Consider the following 17,941-nt stretch of genomic DNA (forward strand, 5'->3'; position numbering starts at 1 on the left):
GCCTTTGGGTACACCTGAACTCCCTGGGGGAGCCTTTACGCAACCCCACACTCAACAGGACTCTGCGTCTTCACTCTTTCCTAACAACCCTAAACATAAGCCTAACCGCAACAAGAAGCTGAACCCGAGTTAGACCCGAAAAAACACGTACGGTGCCACTTTCTGCCATCAAAAAGTGCTCTGAGCGGAAGCCTTTGGGTACACCTGAACTCCCTGGGGGAGCCTTTACGCAACCCCACACTCAACAGGACTCTGCGTCTTCACTCTTTCCTAACAACCCTAAACATAACCCTAACCGCAACAAGAAGCTGAACCCGAGTTAGACCCGAAAAAACACGTACGGTGCCACTTTCTGCCATCAAAAAGTGCTCTCAGCGGAAGCCTTTGGGTACACCTGAACTCCCTGGGGGAGCCTTTACGCAACCCCACACTCAACAGGACTCTGCGTCTTCACTCTTTCCTAACAACCCTAAACATAACCCTAACCGCAACAAGAAGCTGAACCCGAGTTAGACCCGAAAAAACACGTACGGTGCCACTTTCTGCCATCAAAAAGTGCTCTCAGCGGAAGCCTTTGGGTACACCTGAACTCCCTGGGGGAGCCTTTACGCAACCCCACACTCAACAGGACTCTGCGTCTTCACTCTTTCCTAACAACCCTAAACATAACCCTAACCGCAACAAGAAGCTGAACCCGAGTTAGACCCGAAAAAACACGTACGGTGCCACTTTCTGCCATCAAAAAGTGCTCTCAGCGGAAGCCTTTGGGTACACCTGAACTCCCTGGGGGAGCCTTTACGCAACCCCACACTCAACAGGACTCTGCGTCTTCACTCTTTCCTAACAACCCTAAACATAACCCTAACCGCAACAAGAAGCTGAACCCGAGTTAGACCCGAAAAAACACGTACGGTGCCACTTTCTGCCATCAAAAAGTGCTCTGAGCGGAAGCCTTTGGGTACACCTGAACTCCCTGGGGGAGCCTTTACGCAACCCCACACTCAACAGGACTCTGCGTCTTCACTCTTTCCTAACAACCCTAAACATAACCCTAACCGCAACAAGAAGCTGAACCCGAGTTAGACCCGAAAAAACACGTACGGTGCCACTTTCTGCCATCAAAAAGTGCTCTCAGCGGAAGCCTTTGGGTACACCTGAACTCCCTGGGGGAGCCTTTACGCAACCCCACACTCAACAGGACTCTGCGTCTTCACTCTTTCCTAACAACCCTAAACATAACCCTAACCGCAACAAGAAGCTGAACCCGAGTTAGACCCGAAAAAACACGTACGGTGCCACTTTCTGCCATCAAAAAGTGCTCTCAGCGGAAGCCTTTGGGTACACCTGAACTCCCTGGGGGAGCCTTTACGCAACCCCACACTCAACAGGACTCTGCGTCTTCACTCTTTCCTAACAACCCTGAACATAACCCTAACCGCAACAAGAAGCTGAACCCGAGTTAGACCCGAAAAAACACGTACGGTGCCACTTTCTGCCATCAAAAAGTGCTCTCAGCGGAAGCCTTTGGGTACACCTGAACTCCCTGGGGGAGTCTTTACGCAACCCCACACTCAACAGGACTCTGCGTCTTCACTCTTTCCTAACAACCCTAAACATAACCCTAACCGCAACAAGAAGCTGAACCCGAGTTAGACCCGAAAAAACACGTACGGTGCCACTTTCTGCCATCAAAAAGTGCTCTCAGCGGAAGCCTTTGGGTACACCTGAACTCCCTGGGGGAGCCTTTACGCAACCCCACACTCAACAGGACTCTGCGTCTTCACTCTTTCCTAACAACCCTAAACATAACCCTAACCGCAACAAGAAGCTGAACCCGAGTTAGACCCGAAAAAACACGTACGGTGCCACTTTCTGCCATCAAAAAGTGCTCTCAGCGGAAGCCTTTGGGTACACCTGAACTCCCTGGGGGAGCCTTTACGCAACCCCACACTCAACAGGACTCTGCGTCTTCACTCTTTCCTAACAACCCTAAACATAACCCTAACCGCAACAAGAAGCTGAACCCGAGTTAGACCCGAAAAAACACGTACGGTGCCACTTTCTGCCATCCAAAAGTGCTCTCAGCGGAAGCCTTTGGGTACACCTGAACTCCCTGGGGGAGCCTTTACGCAACCCCACACTCAACAGGACTCTGCGTCTTCACTCTTTCCTAACAACCCTAAACATAACCCTAACCGCAACAAGAAGCTGAACCCGAGTTAGACCCGAAAAAACACGTACGGTGCCACTTTCTGCCATCAAAAAGTGCTCTCAGCGGAAGCCTTTGGGTACACGTGAACTCCCTGGGGGAGCCTTTACGCAACCCCACACTCAACAGGACTCTGCGCCTTCACTCTTTCCTAACAACCCTAAACATAACCCTAACCGCAACAAGAAGCTGAACCCGAGTTAGACCCGAAAAAACACGTACGGTGCCACTTTCTGCCATCAAAAAGTGCTCTCAGCGGAAGCCTTTGGGTACACCTGAACTCCCTGGGGGAGCCTTTACGCAACCCCACACTCAACAGGACTCTGCGTCTTCACTCTTTCCTAACAACCCTAAACATAACCCTAACCGCAACAAGAAGCTGAACCCGAGTTAGACCCGAAAAAACACGTACGGTGCCACTTTCTGCCATCAAAAAGTGCTCTCAGCGGAAGCCTTTGGGTACACCTGAACTCCCTGGGGGAGCCTTTACGCAACCCCACACTCAACAGGACTCTGCGTCTTCACTCTTTCCTAACAACCCTAAACATAACCCTAACCGCAACAAGAAGCTGAACCCGAGTTAGACCCGAAAAAACACGTACGGTGCCACTTTCTGCCATCAAAAAGTGCTCTCAGCGGAAGCCTTTGGGTACACCTGAACTCCCTGGGGGAGCCTTTACGCAACCCCACACTCAACAGGACTCTGCGTCTTCACTCTTTCCTAACAACCCTAAACATAACCCTAACCGCAACAAGAAGCTGAACCCAAGTTAGACCCGAAAAAACACGTACGGTGCCACTTTCTGCCATCAAAAAGTGCTCTCAGCGGAAGCCTTTTGTACACCTGAACTCCCTGGGGGAGCCTTTACGCAACCGCACACTCAGCAGGACTCTGCGTCTTCACTCTTTCCTAACAACCCTAAACATAACCCTAACCGCAACAAGAAGCTGAACCCGAGTTAGACCCGAAAAAACACGTACGGTGCCACTTTCTGCCATCAAAAAGTGCTCTCAGCGGAAGCCTTTGGGTACACCTGAACTCCCTGGGGGAGCCTTTACGCAACCTCACACTCAACAGGACTCTGCGTCTTCACTCTTTCCTAACAACCCTAAACATAACCCTAACCGCAACAAGAAGCTGAACCCGAGTTAGACCCGAAAAAACACGTACGGTGCCACTTTCTGCCATCAAAAAGTGCTCTCAGCGGAAGCCTTTGGGTACACCTGAACTCCCTGGGGGAGCCTTTATGCAACCCCGCACTCAACAGGACTCTGCGTCTTCACTCTTTCCTAACAACCCTAAACATAACCCTAACCGCAACAAGAAGCTGAACCCGAGTTAGACCCGAAAAAACACGTACGGTGCCACTTTCTGCCATCAAAAAGTGCTCTCAGCGGAAGCCTTTGGGTACACCTGAACTCCCTGGGGGAGCCTTTATGCAACCCCACACTCAACAGGACTCTGCGTCTTCACTCTTTCCTAACAACCCTAAACATAACCCTAACAGGAACAAGAAGCTCAACCCGAGTTAGACCCGAAAAAACACGTACGGTGCATCTTTATGCCATCAAAAAGTGCTCTCAGCGGAAGCCTTTGGGTACACGTGAACTCCCTGGGGGAGCCTTTACACAACCCCACACTCAACAGGACTCTGCGTCTTCACTCTTTCCTAACAACCCTAAACATAACCCTAACCGCAACAAGAAGCTGAACCCGAGTTAGACCCGAAAAAACACGTACGGTGCCACTTTCTGCCATCCAAAAGTGCTCTCAGCGGAAGCCTTTGGGTACACCTGAACTCCCTGGGGGAGCCTTTACGCAACCCCACACTCAACAGGACTCTGCGTCTTCACTCTTTCCTAACAACCCTAAACATAACCCTAACCGCAACAAGAAGCTGAACCCGAGTTAGACCCGAAAAAACACGTACGGTGCCACTTTCTGCCATCAAAAAGTGCTCTCAGCGGAAGCCTTTGGGTACACCTGAACTCCCTGGGGGAGCCTTTACGCAACCCCACACTCAACAGGACTCTGCGTCTTCACTCTTTCCTAACAACCCTAAACATAACCCTAACCGCAACAAGAAGCTGAACCCGAGTTAGACCCGAAAAAACACGTACGGTGCCACTTTCTGCCATCAAAAAGTGCTCTCAGCGGAAGCCTTTGGGTACACCTGAACTCCCTGGGGGAGCCTTTACACAACCCCACACTCAACAGGACTCTGCGTCTTCACTCTTTCCTAACAACCCTAAACATAACCCTAACCGCAACAAGAAGCTCAACCCGAGTTAGACCCGAAAAAACACGTACGGTGCCACTTTCTGCCATCCAAAAGTGCTCTCAGCGGAAGCCTTTGGGTACACCTGAACTCCCTGGGGGAGCCTTTACGCAACCCCACACTCAACAGGACTCTGCGTCTTCACTCTTTCCTAACAACCCTAAACATAACCCTAACCGCAACAAGAAGCTGAACCCGAGTTAGACCCGAAAAAACACGTACGGTGCCACTTTCTGCCCTCCAAAAGTGCTCTCAGCGGAAGCCTTTGGGTACACCTGAACTCCCTGGGGGAGCCTTTACGCAACTCCACACTCAACAGGACTCTGCGTCTTCACTCTTTCCTAACAACCCTAAACATAACCCTAACCGCAACAAGAAGCTGAACCCGAGTTAGACCCGAAAAAACACGTACGGTGCCACTTTCTGCCATCAAAAAGTGCTCTCAGCGGAAGCCTTTGGGTACACCTGAACTCCCTGGGGGAGCCTTTACGCAACCCCACACTCAACAGGACTCTGCGTCTTCACTCTTTCCTAACAACCCTAAACATAACCCTAACCGCAACAAGAAGCTGAACCCGAGTTAGACCCGAAAAAACACGTACGGTGCCACTTTCTGCCATCAAAAAGTGCTCTCAGCGGAAGCCTTTGGGTACACCTGAACTCCCTGGGGGAGCCTTTACGCAACCCCACACTCAACAGGACTCTGCGTCTTCACTGTTTCCTAACAACCCTAAACATAACCCTAACCGCAACAAGAAGCTCAACCCGAGTTAGACCCGAAAAAACACGTACGGTGCCACTTTCTGCCATCAAAAAGTGCTCTCAGCGGAAGCCTTTGGGTACACCTGAACTCCCTGGGGGAGCCTTTACGCAACCCCACACTCAACAGGACTCTGCGTCTTCACTCTTTCCTAACAACCCTAAACATAACCCTAACCGCAACAAGAAGCTGAACCCGAGTTAGACCCGAAAAAACACGTACGGTGCCACTTTCTGCCATCAAAAAGTGCTCTCAGCGGAAGCCTTTGGGTACACCTGAACTCCCTGGGGGAGCCTTTACGCAACCCCACACTCAACAGGACTCTGCGTCTTCACTCTTTCCTAACAACCCTAAACATAACCCTAACCGCAACAAGAAGCTGAACCCGAGTTAGACCCGAAAAAACACGGACGGTGCCACTTTCTGCCATCAAAAAGTGCTCTGAGCGGAAGCCTTTGGGTACACCTGAACTCCCTGGGGGAGCCTTTACGCAACCCCACACTCAACAGGACTCTGCGTCTTCACTCTTTCCTAACAACCCTGAACATAACCCTAACCGCAACAAGAAGCTGAACCCGAGTTAGACCCGAAAAAACACGTACGGTGCCACTTTCTGCCATCAAAAAGTGCTCTCAGCGGAAGCCTTTGGGTACACCTGAACTCCCTGGGGGAGCCTTTACGCAACCCCACACTCAACAGGACTCTGCGTCTTCACTCTTTCCTAACAACCCTAAACATAACCCTAACCGCAACAAGAAGCTGAACCCGAGTTAGACCCGAAAAAACACGTACGGTGCCACTTTCTGCCATCAAAAAGTGCTCTCAGCGGAAGCCTTTGGGTACACCTGAACTCCCTGGGGGAGCCTTTATGCAACCCCACACTCAACAGGACTCTGCGTCTTCACTCTTTCCTAACAACCCTAAACATAACCCTAACAGGAACAAGAAGCTCAACCCGAGTTAGACCCGAAAAAACACGTACGGTGCATCTTTATGCCATCAAAAAGTGCTCTCAGCGGAAGCCTTTGGGTACACGTGAACTCCCTGGGGGAGCCTTTACACAACCCCACACTCAACAGGACTCTGCGTCTTCACTCTTTCCTAACAACCCTAAACATAACCCTAACCGCAACAAGAAGCTGAACCCGAGTTAGACCCGAAAAAACACGTACGGTGCCACTTTCTGCCATCCAAAAGTGCTCTCAGCGGAAGCCTTTGGGTACACCTGAACTCCCTGGGGGAGCCTTTACGCAACCCCACACTCAACAGGACTCTGCGTCTTCACTCTTTCCTAACAACCCTAAACATAACCCTAACCGCAACAAGAAGCTGAACCCGAGTTAGACCCGAAAAAACACGTACGGTGCCACTTTCTGCCATCAAAAAGTGCTCTCAGCGGAAGCCTTTGGGTACACCTGAACTCCCTGGGGGAGCCTTTATGCAACCCCGCACTCAACAGGACTCTGCGTCTTCACTCTTTCCTAACAACCCTAAACATAACCCTAACCGCAACAAGAAGCTGAACCCGAGTTAGACCCGAAAAAACACGTACGGTGCCACTTTCTGCCATCAAAAAGTGCTCTCAGCGGAAGCCTTTGGGTACACCTGAACTCCCTGGGGGAGCCTTTATGCAACCCCACACTCAACAGGACTCTGCGTCTTCACTCTTTCCTAACAACCCTAAACATAACCCTAACAGGAACAAGAAGCTCAACCCGAGTTAGACCCGAAAAAACACGTACGGTGCATCTTTATGCCATCAAAAAGTGCTCTCAGCGGAAGCCTTTGGGTACACGTGAACTCCCTGGGGGAGCCTTTACACAACCCCACACTCAACAGGACTCTGCGTCTTCACTCTTTCCTAACAACCCTAAACATAACCCTAACCGCAACAAGAAGCTGAACCCGAGTTAGACCCGAAAAAACACGTACGGTGCCACTTTCTGCCATCCAAAAGTGCTCTCAGCGGAAGCCTTTGGGTACACCTGAACTCCCTGGGGGAGCCTTTACGCAACCCCACACTCAACAGGACTCTGCGTCTTCACTCTTTCCTAACAACCCTAAACATAACCCTAACCGCAACAAGAAGCTGAACCCGAGTTAGACCCGAAAAAACACGTACGGTGCCACTTTCTGCCATCAAAAAGTGCTCTCAGCGGAAGCCTTTGGGTACACCTGAACTCCCTGGGGGAGCCTTTACGCAACCCCACACTCAACAGGACTCTGCGTCTTCACTCTTTCCTAACAACCCTAAACATAACCCTAACCGCAACAAGAAGCTGAACCCGAGTTAGACCCGAAAAAACACGTACGGTGCCACTTTCTGCCATCAAAAAGTGCTCTCAGCGGAAGCCTTTGGGTACACCTGAACTCCCTGGGGGAGCCTTTACACAACCCCACACTCAACAGGACTCTGCGTCTTCACTCTTTCCTAACAACCCTAAACATAACCCTAACCGCAACAAGAAGCTCAACCCGAGTTAGACCCGAAAAAACACGTACGGTGCCACTTTCTGCCATCCAAAAGTGCTCTCAGCGGAAGCCTTTGGGTACACCTGAACTCCCTGGGGGAGCCTTTACGCAACCCCACACTCAACAGGACTCTGCGTCTTCACTCTTTCCTAACAACCCTAAACATAACCCTAACCGCAACAAGAAGCTGAACCCGAGTTAGACCCGAAAAAACACGTACGGTGCCACTTTCTGCCCTCCAAAAGTGCTCTCAGCGGAAGCCTTTTGTACACCTGAACTCCCTGGGGGAGCCTTTACGCAACCGCACACTCAGCAGGACTCTGCGTCTTCACTCTTTCCTAACAACCCTAAACATAACCCTAACCGCAACAAGAAGCTGAACCCGAGTTAGACCCGAAAAAACACGTACGGTGCCACTTTCTGCCCTCCAAAAGTGCTCTCAGCGGAAGCCTTTGGGTACACCTGAACTCCCTGGGGGAGCCTTTACGCAACCCCACACTCAACAGGACTCTGCGTCTTCACTCTTTCCTAACAACCCTAAACATAACCCTAACCGCAACAAGAAGCTGAACCCGAGTTAGACCCGAAAAAACACGTACGGTGCCACTTTCTGCCATCAAAAAGTGCTCTCAGCGGAAGCCTTTGGGTACACCTGAACTCCCTGGGGGAGCCTTTATGCAACCCCGCACTCAACAGGACTCTGCGTCTTCACTCTTTCCTAACAACCCTAAACATAACCCTAACCGCAACAAGAAGCTGAACCCGAGTTAGACCCGAAAAAACACGTACGGTGCCACTTTCTGCCATCAAAAAGTGCTCTCAGCGGAAGCCTTTGGGTACACCTGAACTCCCTGGGGGAGCCTTTATGCAACCCCACACTCAACAGGACTCTGCGTCTTCACTCTTTCCTAACAACCCTAAACATAACCCTAACAGGAACAAGAAGCTCAACCCGAGTTAGACCCGAAAAAACACGTACGGTGCATCTTTATGCCATCAAAAAGTGCTCTCAGCGGAAGCCTTTGGGTACACGTGAACTCCCTGGGGGAGCCTTTACACAACCCCACACTCAACAGGACTCTGCGTCTTCACTCTTTCCTAACAACCCTAAACATAACCCTAACCGCAACAAGAAGCTGAACCCGAGTTAGACCCGAAAAAACACGTACGGTGCCACTTTCTGCCATCCAAAAGTGCTCTCAGCGGAAGCCTTTGGGTACACCTGAACTCCCTGGGGGAGCCTTTACGCAACCCCACACTCAACAGGACTCTGCGTCTTCACTCTTTCCTAACAACCCTAAACATAACCCTAACCGCAACAAGAAGCTGAACCCGAGTTAGACCCGAAAAAACACGTACGGTGCCACTTTCTGCCATCAAAAAGTGCTCTCAGCGGAAGCCTTTGGGTACACCTGAACTCCCTGGGGGAGCCTTTACGCAACCCCACACTCAACAGGACTCTGCGTCTTCACTCTTTCCTAACAACCCTAAACATAACCCTAACCGCAACAAGAAGCTGAACCCGAGTTAGACCCGAAAAAACACGTACGGTGCCACTTTCTGCCATCAAAAAGTGCTCTCAGCGGAAGCCTTTGGGTACACCTGAACTCCCTGGGGGAGCCTTTACACAACCCCACACTCAACAGGACTCTGCGTCTTCACTCTTTCCTAACAACCCTAAACATAACCCTAACCGCAACAAGAAGCTCAACCCGAGTTAGACCCGAAAAAACACGTACGGTGCCACTTTCTGCCATCCAAAAGTGCTCTCAGCGGAAGCCTTTGGGTACACCTGAACTCCCTGGGGGAGCCTTTACGCAACCCCACACTCAACAGGACTCTGCGTCTTCACTCTTTCCTAACAACCCTAAACATAACCCTAACCGCAACAAGAAGCTGAACCCGAGTTAGACCCGAAAAAACACGTACGGTGCCACTTTCTGCCCTCCAAAAGTGCTCTCAGCGGAAGCCTTTGGGTACACCTGAACTCCCTGGGGGAGCCTTTACGCAACTCCACACTCAACAGGACTCTGCGTCTTCACTCTTTCCTAACAACCCTAAACATAACCCTAACCGCAACAAGAAGCTGAACCCGAGTTAGACCCGAAAAAACACGTACGGTGCCACTTTCTGCCATCAAAAAGTGCTCTCAGCGGAAGCCTTTGGGTACACCTGAACTCCCTGGGGGAGCCTTTACGCAACCCCACACTCAACAGGACTCTGCGTCTTCACTCTTTCCTAACAACCCTAAACATAACCCTAACCGCAACAAGAAGCTGAACCCGAGTTAGACCCGAAAAAACACGTACGGTGCCACTTTCTGCCATCAAAAAGTGCTCTCAGCGGAAGCCTTTGGGTACACCTGAACTCCCTGGGGGAGCCTTTACGCAACCCCACACTCAACAGGACTCTGCGTCTTCACTGTTTCCTAACAACCCTAAACATAACCCTAACCGCAACAAGAAGCTCAACCCGAGTTAGACCCGAAAAAACACGTACGGTGCCACTTTCTGCCATCAAAAAGTGCTCTCAGCGGAAGCCTTTGGGTACACCTGAACTCCCTGGGGGAGCCTTTACGCAACCCCACACTCAACAGGACTCTGCGTCTTCACTCTTTCCTAACAACCCTAAACATAACCCTAACCGCAACAAGAAGCTGAACCCGAGTTAGACCCGAAAAAACACGTACGGTGCCACTTTCTGCCATCAAAAAGTGCTCTCAGCGGAAGCCTTTGGGTACACCTGAACTCCCTGGGGGAGCCTTTACGCAACCCCACACTCAACAGGACTCTGCGTCTTCACTCTTTCCTAACAACCCTAAACATAACCCTAACCGCAACAAGAAGCTGAACCCGAGTTAGACCCGAAAAAACACGGACGGTGCCACTTTCTGCCATCAAAAAGTGCTCTGAGCGGAAGCCTTTGGGTACACCTGAACTCCCTGGGGGAGCCTTTACGCAACCCCACACTCAACAGGACTCTGCGTCTTCACTCTTTCCTAACAACCCTGAACATAACCCTAACCGCAACAAGAAGCTGAACCCGAGTTAGACCCGAAAAAACACGTACGGTGCCACTTTCTGCCATCAAAAAGTGCTCTCAGCGGAAGCCTTTGGGTACACCTGAACTCCCTGGGGGAGCCTTTACGCAACCCCACACTCAACAGGACTCTGCGTCTTCACTCTTTCCTAACAACCCTAAACATAAGCCTAACCGCAACAAGAAGCTCAACCCGAGTTAGACCCGAAAAAACACGTACGGTGCCACTTTCTGCCATCAAAAAGTGCTCTCAGCGGAAGCCTTTGGGTACACCTGAACTCCCTGGGGGAGCCTTTACGCAACCCCACACTCAACAGGACTCTGCGTCTTCACTCTTTCCTAACAACCCTAAACATAACCCTAACCGCAACAAGAAGCTGAACCCGAGTTAGACCCGAAAAAACACGTACGGTGCCACTTTCTGCCATCAAAAAGTGCTCTCAGCGGAAGCCTTTGGGTACACCTGAACTCCCTGGGGGAGCCTTTACGCAACCCCACACTCAACAGGACTCTGCGTCTTCACTCTTTCCTAACAACCCTAAACATAACCCTAACCGCAACAAGAAGCTGAACCCGAGTTAGACCCGAAAAAACACGTACGGTGCCACTTTCTGCCATCAAAAAGTGATCTCAGCGGAAGCCTTTGGGTACACCTGAACTCCCTGGGGGAGCCTTTACGCAACCCCACACTCAACAGGACTCTGCGTCTTCACTCTTTCCTAACAACCCTAAACATAACCCTAACCGCAACAAGAAGCTGAACCCAAGTTAGACCCGAAAAAACACGTACGGTGCCACTTTCTGCCATCCAAAAGTGCTCTCAGCGGAAGCCTTTGGGTACACCTGAACTCCCTGGGGGAGCCTTTATGCAACCCCACACTCAACAGGACTCTGCGTCTTCACTCTTTCCTAACAACCCTAAACATAACCCTAACCGCAACAAGAAGCTGAACCCGAGTTAGACCCGAAAAAACACGTACGGTGCCACTTTCTGCCATCAAAAAGTGCTCTCAGCGGAAGCCTTTGGGTACACCTGAACTCCCTGGGGGAGCCTTTACGCAACCTCACACTCAACAGGACTCTGCGTCTTCACTCTTTCCTAACAACCCTAAACATAACCCTAACCGCAACAAGAAGCTGAACCCGAGTTAGACCCGAAAAAACACGTACGGTGCCACTTTCTGCCATCAAAAAGTGCTCTCAGCAGAAGCCTTTGGGTACACCTGAACTCCCTGGGGGAGCCTTTACGCAACCCCGCACTCAACAGGACGCTGCGTCTTCACTCTTTCCTAACAACCCTAAACATAACCCTAACCGCAACAAGAAGCTGAACCCGAGTTAGACCCGAAAAAACACGTACGGTGCCACTTTCTGCCATCAAAAAGTGCTCTCAGCGGAAGCCTTTGGGTACACCTGAACTCCCTGGGGGAGCCTTTACGCAACCCCACACTCAACAGGACTCTGCGTCTTCACTCTTTCCTAACAACCCTAAACATAACCCTAACCGCAACAAGAAGCTGAACCCGAGTTAGACCCGAAAAAACACGTACGGTGCCACTTTCTGCCATCAAAAAGTGCTCTCAGCGGAAGCCTTTGGGTACACCTGAACTCCCTGGGGGAGCCTTTACGCAACCCCACACTCAACAGGACTCTGCGTCTTCACTCTTTCCTAACAACCCTAAACATAACCCTAACCGCAACAAGAAGCTGAACCCGAGTTAGACCCGAAAAAACACGTACGGTGCCACTTTCTGCCATCAAAAAGTGATCTCAGCGGAAGCCTTTGGGTACACCTGAACTCCCTGGGGGAGCCTTTACGCAACCCCACACTCAACAGGACTCTGCGTCTTCACTCTTTCCTAACAACCCTAAACATAACCCTAACCGCAACAAGAAGCTGAACCCGAGTTAGACCCGAAAAAACACGTACGGTGCCACTTTCTGCCATCAAAAAGTGCTCTCAGCGGAAGCCTTTGGGTACACCTGAACTCCCTGGGGGAGCCTTTACGCAACCCCACACTCAACAGGACTCTGCGTCTTCACTCTTTCCTAACAACCCTAAACATAACCCTAACCGCAACAAGAAGCTGAACCCGAGTTAGACCCGAAAAAACACGTACGGTGCCACTTTCTGCCATCAAAAAGTGCTCTCAGCGGAAGCCTTTGGGTACACCTGAACTCCCTGGGGGAGCATTTACGCAACCCCACACTCAACAGGACTCTGCGTCTTCACTCTTTCCTAACAACCCTAAACATAACCCTAACCGCAACAAGAAGCTGAACCCGAGTTAGACCCGAAATAACACGTAAGGTGCCACTTTCTGCCATCAAAAAGTGCTCTCAGCGGAAGCCTTTGGGAACACCTGAACTCCCTGGGGGAGCCTTTACGCAACCCCACACTCAACAGGACTCTGCGTCTTCACTCTTTCCTAACAACCCTAAACATAAGCCTAACCGGAACAAGAAGCTCAACCCGAGTTAGACCCGAAAAAACACGTACGGTGCCACTTTCTGCCATCAAAAAGTGCTCTCAGCGGAAGCCTTTGGGTACACCTGAACTCCCTGGGGGAGCCTTTACGCAACCCCACACTCAACAGGACTCTGCGTCTTCACTCTTTCCTAACAACCCTAAACATAACCCTAACCGCAACAAGAAGCTGAACCCGAGTTAGACCCGAAAAAACACGTACGGTGCCACTTTCTGCCATCAAAAAGTGCTCTCAGCGGAAGCCTTTGGGTACACCTGAACTCCCTGGGGGAGCCTTTACGCAACCCCACACTCAACAGGACTCTGCGTCTTCACTCTTTCCTAACAACCCTAAACATAACCCTAACCGCAACAAGAAGCTGAACCCGAGTTAGACCCGAAAAAACACGTACGGTGCCACTTTCTGCCATCAAAAAGTGCTCTCAGCGGAAGCCTTTGGGTACACCTGAACTCCCTGGGGGAGCCTTTACGCAACCCCACACTCAACAGGACTCTGCGTCTTCACTCTTTCCTAACAACCCTAAACATAACCCTAACCGCAACAAGAAGCTCAACCCGAGTTAGACCCGAAAAAACACGTACGGTGCCACTTTCTGCCATCAAAAAGTGCTCTCAGCGGAAGCCTTTGGGTACACCTGAACTCCCTGGGGGAGCCTTTACGCAACCCCACACTCAACAGGACTCTGCGTCTTCACTCTTTCCTAACAACCCTAAACATAACCCTAACCGCAACAAGAAGCTGAACCCGAGTTAGACCCGAAAAAACACGTACGGTGCCACTTTCTGCCATCAAAAAGTGCTCTCAGCGGAAGCCTTTGGGTACACCTGAACTCCCTGGGGGAGCCTTTACGCAACCCCACACTCAACAGGACTCTGCGTCTTCACTCTTTCCTAACAACCCTAAACATAACCCTAACCGCAACAAGAAGCTGAACCCGAGTTAGACCCGAAAAAACACGTACGGTGCCACTTTCTGCCGTCAAAAAGTGCTCTCAGCGGAAGCCTTTGGGTACACCTGAACTCCCTGGGGGAGCCTTTACGCAACCCCACACTCAACAGGACTCTGCGTCTTCACTCTTTCCTAACAACCCTAAACATAACCCTAACCGCAACAAGAAGCTGAACCCGAGTTAGACCCGAAAAAACACGGACGGTGCCACTTTCTGCCATCAAAAAGTGCTCTCAGCGGAAGCCTTTGGGTACACCTGAACTCCCTGGGGGAGCCTTTACGCAACCCCACACTCAACAGGACTCTGCGTCTTCACTCTTTCCTAACAACCCTAAACATAACCCTAACCGCAACAAGAAGCTCAACCCGAGTTAGACCCGAAAAAACACGTACGGTGCCACTTTCTGCCATCAAAAAGTGCTCTCAGCGGAAGCCTTTGGGTACACCTGAACTCCCTGGGGGAGCCTTTACGCAACCCCACACTCAACAGGACTCTGCGTCTTCACTCTTTCCTAACAACCCTAAACATAACCCTAACCGCAACAAGAAGCTGAACCCGAGTTAGACCCGAAAAAACACGTACGGTGCCACTTTCTGCCATCCAAAAGTGCTCTCAGCGGAAGCCTTTGGGTACACCTGAACTCCCTGGGGGAGCCTTTACGCAACCCCACACTCAACAGGACTCTGCGTCTTCACTCTTTCCTAACAACCCTAAACATAAGCCTAACCGCAACAAGAAGCTGAACCCGAGTTAGACCCGAAAAAACACGTACGGTGCCACTTTCTGCCATCAAAAAGTGCTCTGAGCGGAAGCCTTTGGGTACACCTGAACTCCCTGGGGGAGCCTTTACGCAACCCCACACTCAACAGGACTCTGCGTCTTCACTCTTTCCTAACAACCCTAAACATAACCCTAACCGCAACAAGAAGCTGAACCCGAGTTAGACCCGAAAAAACACGTACGGTGCCACTTTCTGCCATCAAAAAGTGCTCTCAGCGGAAGCCTTTGGGAACACCTGAACTCCCTGGGGGAGCCTTTACGCAACCCCACACTCAACAGGACTCTGCGTCTTCACTCTTTCCTAACAACCCTAAACATAAGCCTAACCGGAACAAGAAACTCAACCCGAGTTAGACCCGAAAAAACACGTACGGTGCCACTTTCTGCCATCAAAAAGTGCTCTCAGCGGAAGCCTTTGGGTACACCTGAACTCCCTGGGGGAGCCTTTACGCAACCCCACACTCAACAGGACTCTGCGTCTTCACTCTTTCCTAACAACCCTAAACATAACCCTAACCGCAACAAGAAGCTCAACCCGAGTTAGACCCGAAAAAACACGTACGGTGCCACTTTCTGCCATCAAAAAGTGCTCTCAGCGGAAGCCTTTGGGTACACCTGAACTCCCTGGGGGAGCCTTTACGCAACCCCACACTCAACAGGACTCTGCGTCTTCACTCTTTCCTAACAACCCTAAACATAACCCTAACCGCAACAAGAAGCTGAACCCGAGTTAGACCCGAAAAAACACGTACGGTGCCACTTTCTGCCATCAAAAAGTGCTCTCAGCGGAAGCCTTTGGGTACACCTGAACTCCCTGGGGGAGCCTTTACGCAACCCCACACTCAACAGGACTCTGCGTCTTCACTCTTTCCTAACAACCCTAAACATAACCCTAACCGCAACAAGAAGCTGAACCCGAGTTAGACCCGAAAAAACACGTACGGTGCCACTTTCTGCCATCAAAAAGTGCTCTCAGCGGAAGCCTTTGGGTACACCTGAACTCCCTGGGGGAGCCTTTACGCAACCCCACACTCAACAGGACTCTGCGTCTTCACTCTTTCCTAACAACCCTAAACATAACCCTAACCGGAACAAGAAGCTGAACCCGAGTTACACCCGAAAAAACACGTACGGTGCCACTTTCTGCCATCAAAAAGTGCTCTGAGCGGAAGCCTTTGGGTACACCTGAACTCCCTGGGGGAGCCTTTACGCAACCCCACACTCAACAGGACTCTGCGTCTTCACTCTTTCCTAACAACCCTAAACATAACCCTAACCGCAACAAGAAGCTGAACCCGAGTTAGACCCGAAAAAACACGTACGGTGCCACTTTCTGCCCTCCAAAAGTGCTCTCAGCGGAAGCCTTTGGGTACACCTGAACTCCCTGGGGGAGCCTTTACGCAACCCCACACTCAACAGGACTCTGCGTCTTCACTCTTTCCTAACAACCCTAAACATAACCCTAACCGGAACAAGAAGCTGAACCTGAGTTAGACCCGAAAAAACACGTACGGTGCCACTTTCTGCCATCAAAAAGTGCTCTCAGCGGAAGCCTTTGGGTACACCTGAACTCCCTGGGGGAGCCTTTACGCAACCCCACACTCAACAGGACTCTGCGTCTTCACTCTTTCCTAACAACCCTAAACATAACCCTAACCGCAACAAGAAGCTGAACCTGAGTTAGACCCGAAAAAACACGTACGGTGCCACTTTCTGCCATCAAAAAGTGCTCTCAGCGGAAGCCTTTGGGTACACCTGAACTCCCTGGGGGAGCCTTTACGCAACCCCACACTCAACAGGACTCTGCGTCTTCACTCTTTCCTAACAACCCTAAACATAAGCCTAACCGCAACAAGAAGCTCAACCCGAGTTAGACCCGAAAAAACACGTACGGTGCCACTTTCTGCCATCAAAAAGTGCTCTCAGCGGAAGCCTTTGGGTACACCTGAACTCCCTGGGGGAGCCTTTACGCAACCCCACACTCAACAGGACTCTGCGTCTTCACTCTTTCCTAACAACCCTAAACATAACCCTAACCGGAACAAGAAGCTGAACCCGAGTTACACCCGAAAAAACACTTACGGTGCCACTTTCTGCCATCAAAAAGTGCTCTCAGCGGAAGCCTTTGGGTACACCTGAACTCCCTGGGGGAGCCTTTACGCAACCCCACACTCAACAGGACTCTGCGTCTTCACTCTTTCCTAACAACCCTAAACATAACCCTAACCGCAACAAGAAGCTGAACCCGAGTTAGACCCGAAAAAACACGTACGGTGCCACTTTCTGCCATCAAAAAGTGCTCTCAGCGGAAGCCTTTGGGTACACCTGAACTCCCTGGGGGAGCCTTTACGCAACCCCACATTCAACAGGACTCTGCGTCTTCACTCTTTCCTAACAACCCTAAACATAACCCTAACCGCAACAAGAAGCTGAACCCGAGTTAGACCCGAAAAAACACGTACGGTGCCACTTTCTGCCATCAAAAAGTGCTCTCAGCGGAAGCCTTTGGGTACACCTGAACTCCCTGGGGGAGCCTTTACGCAACCCCACACTCAACAGGACTCTGCGTCTTCACTCTTTCCTAACAACCCTAAACATAACCCTAACCGCAACAAGAAGCTGAACCCGAGTTAGACCCGAAAAAACCCGAGCCTTTACGCAACCCCACACTCAACATAACTCTGTGCCTTCAATATTTCCAAACAACTCTAACCCTAATACTAACACTAAAACTAACACTGCCCCTACAACTAAACCCTAACCAGAACCCTACACCTAACCCTAACTCTAGCCCTAAACACTAAACCTTAAACCCTAAACCCTGAACCCTAACCCTAACGCTAACCCTAACCTTAAATCCTAACACTAAACCCTGACTCAAAACCCTAACCATAACCCTAACCCTAACCGTAACCCTAACCCTAACCCTAACCCTAACCCTAACCCTAACCCTAACCCTAACCC

The 17,941-nt window shown here is 50.9% G+C and overlaps 1 long non-coding RNA gene across 1 annotated transcript in view; it reads right to left on the reverse strand.

Annotated features, from left to right (window-relative positions):
• Positions 1–17,480: 17,480 nt before the first annotated feature.
• LOC308186439 overlaps positions 17,481–17,941 on the reverse strand; it is a 3,462-nt gene continuing 3,001 nt past the window's right edge. Inside the window, exon 3 of the long non-coding RNA XR_013944050.1 lies at positions 17,481–17,941. This exon is cut by the window's right edge and continues 989 nt beyond it. This is a non-coding gene — a long non-coding RNA (uncharacterized lncRNA).

The sequence above is a fragment of the Anser brachyrhynchus genome (genome assembly GCF_964034855.1).
Source record: "Anser brachyrhynchus genome assembly, contig: SCAFFOLD_301, whole genome shotgun sequence".
In the NCBI taxonomy this organism is placed as follows: domain Eukaryota; kingdom Metazoa; phylum Chordata; class Aves; order Anseriformes; family Anatidae; genus Anser; species Anser brachyrhynchus.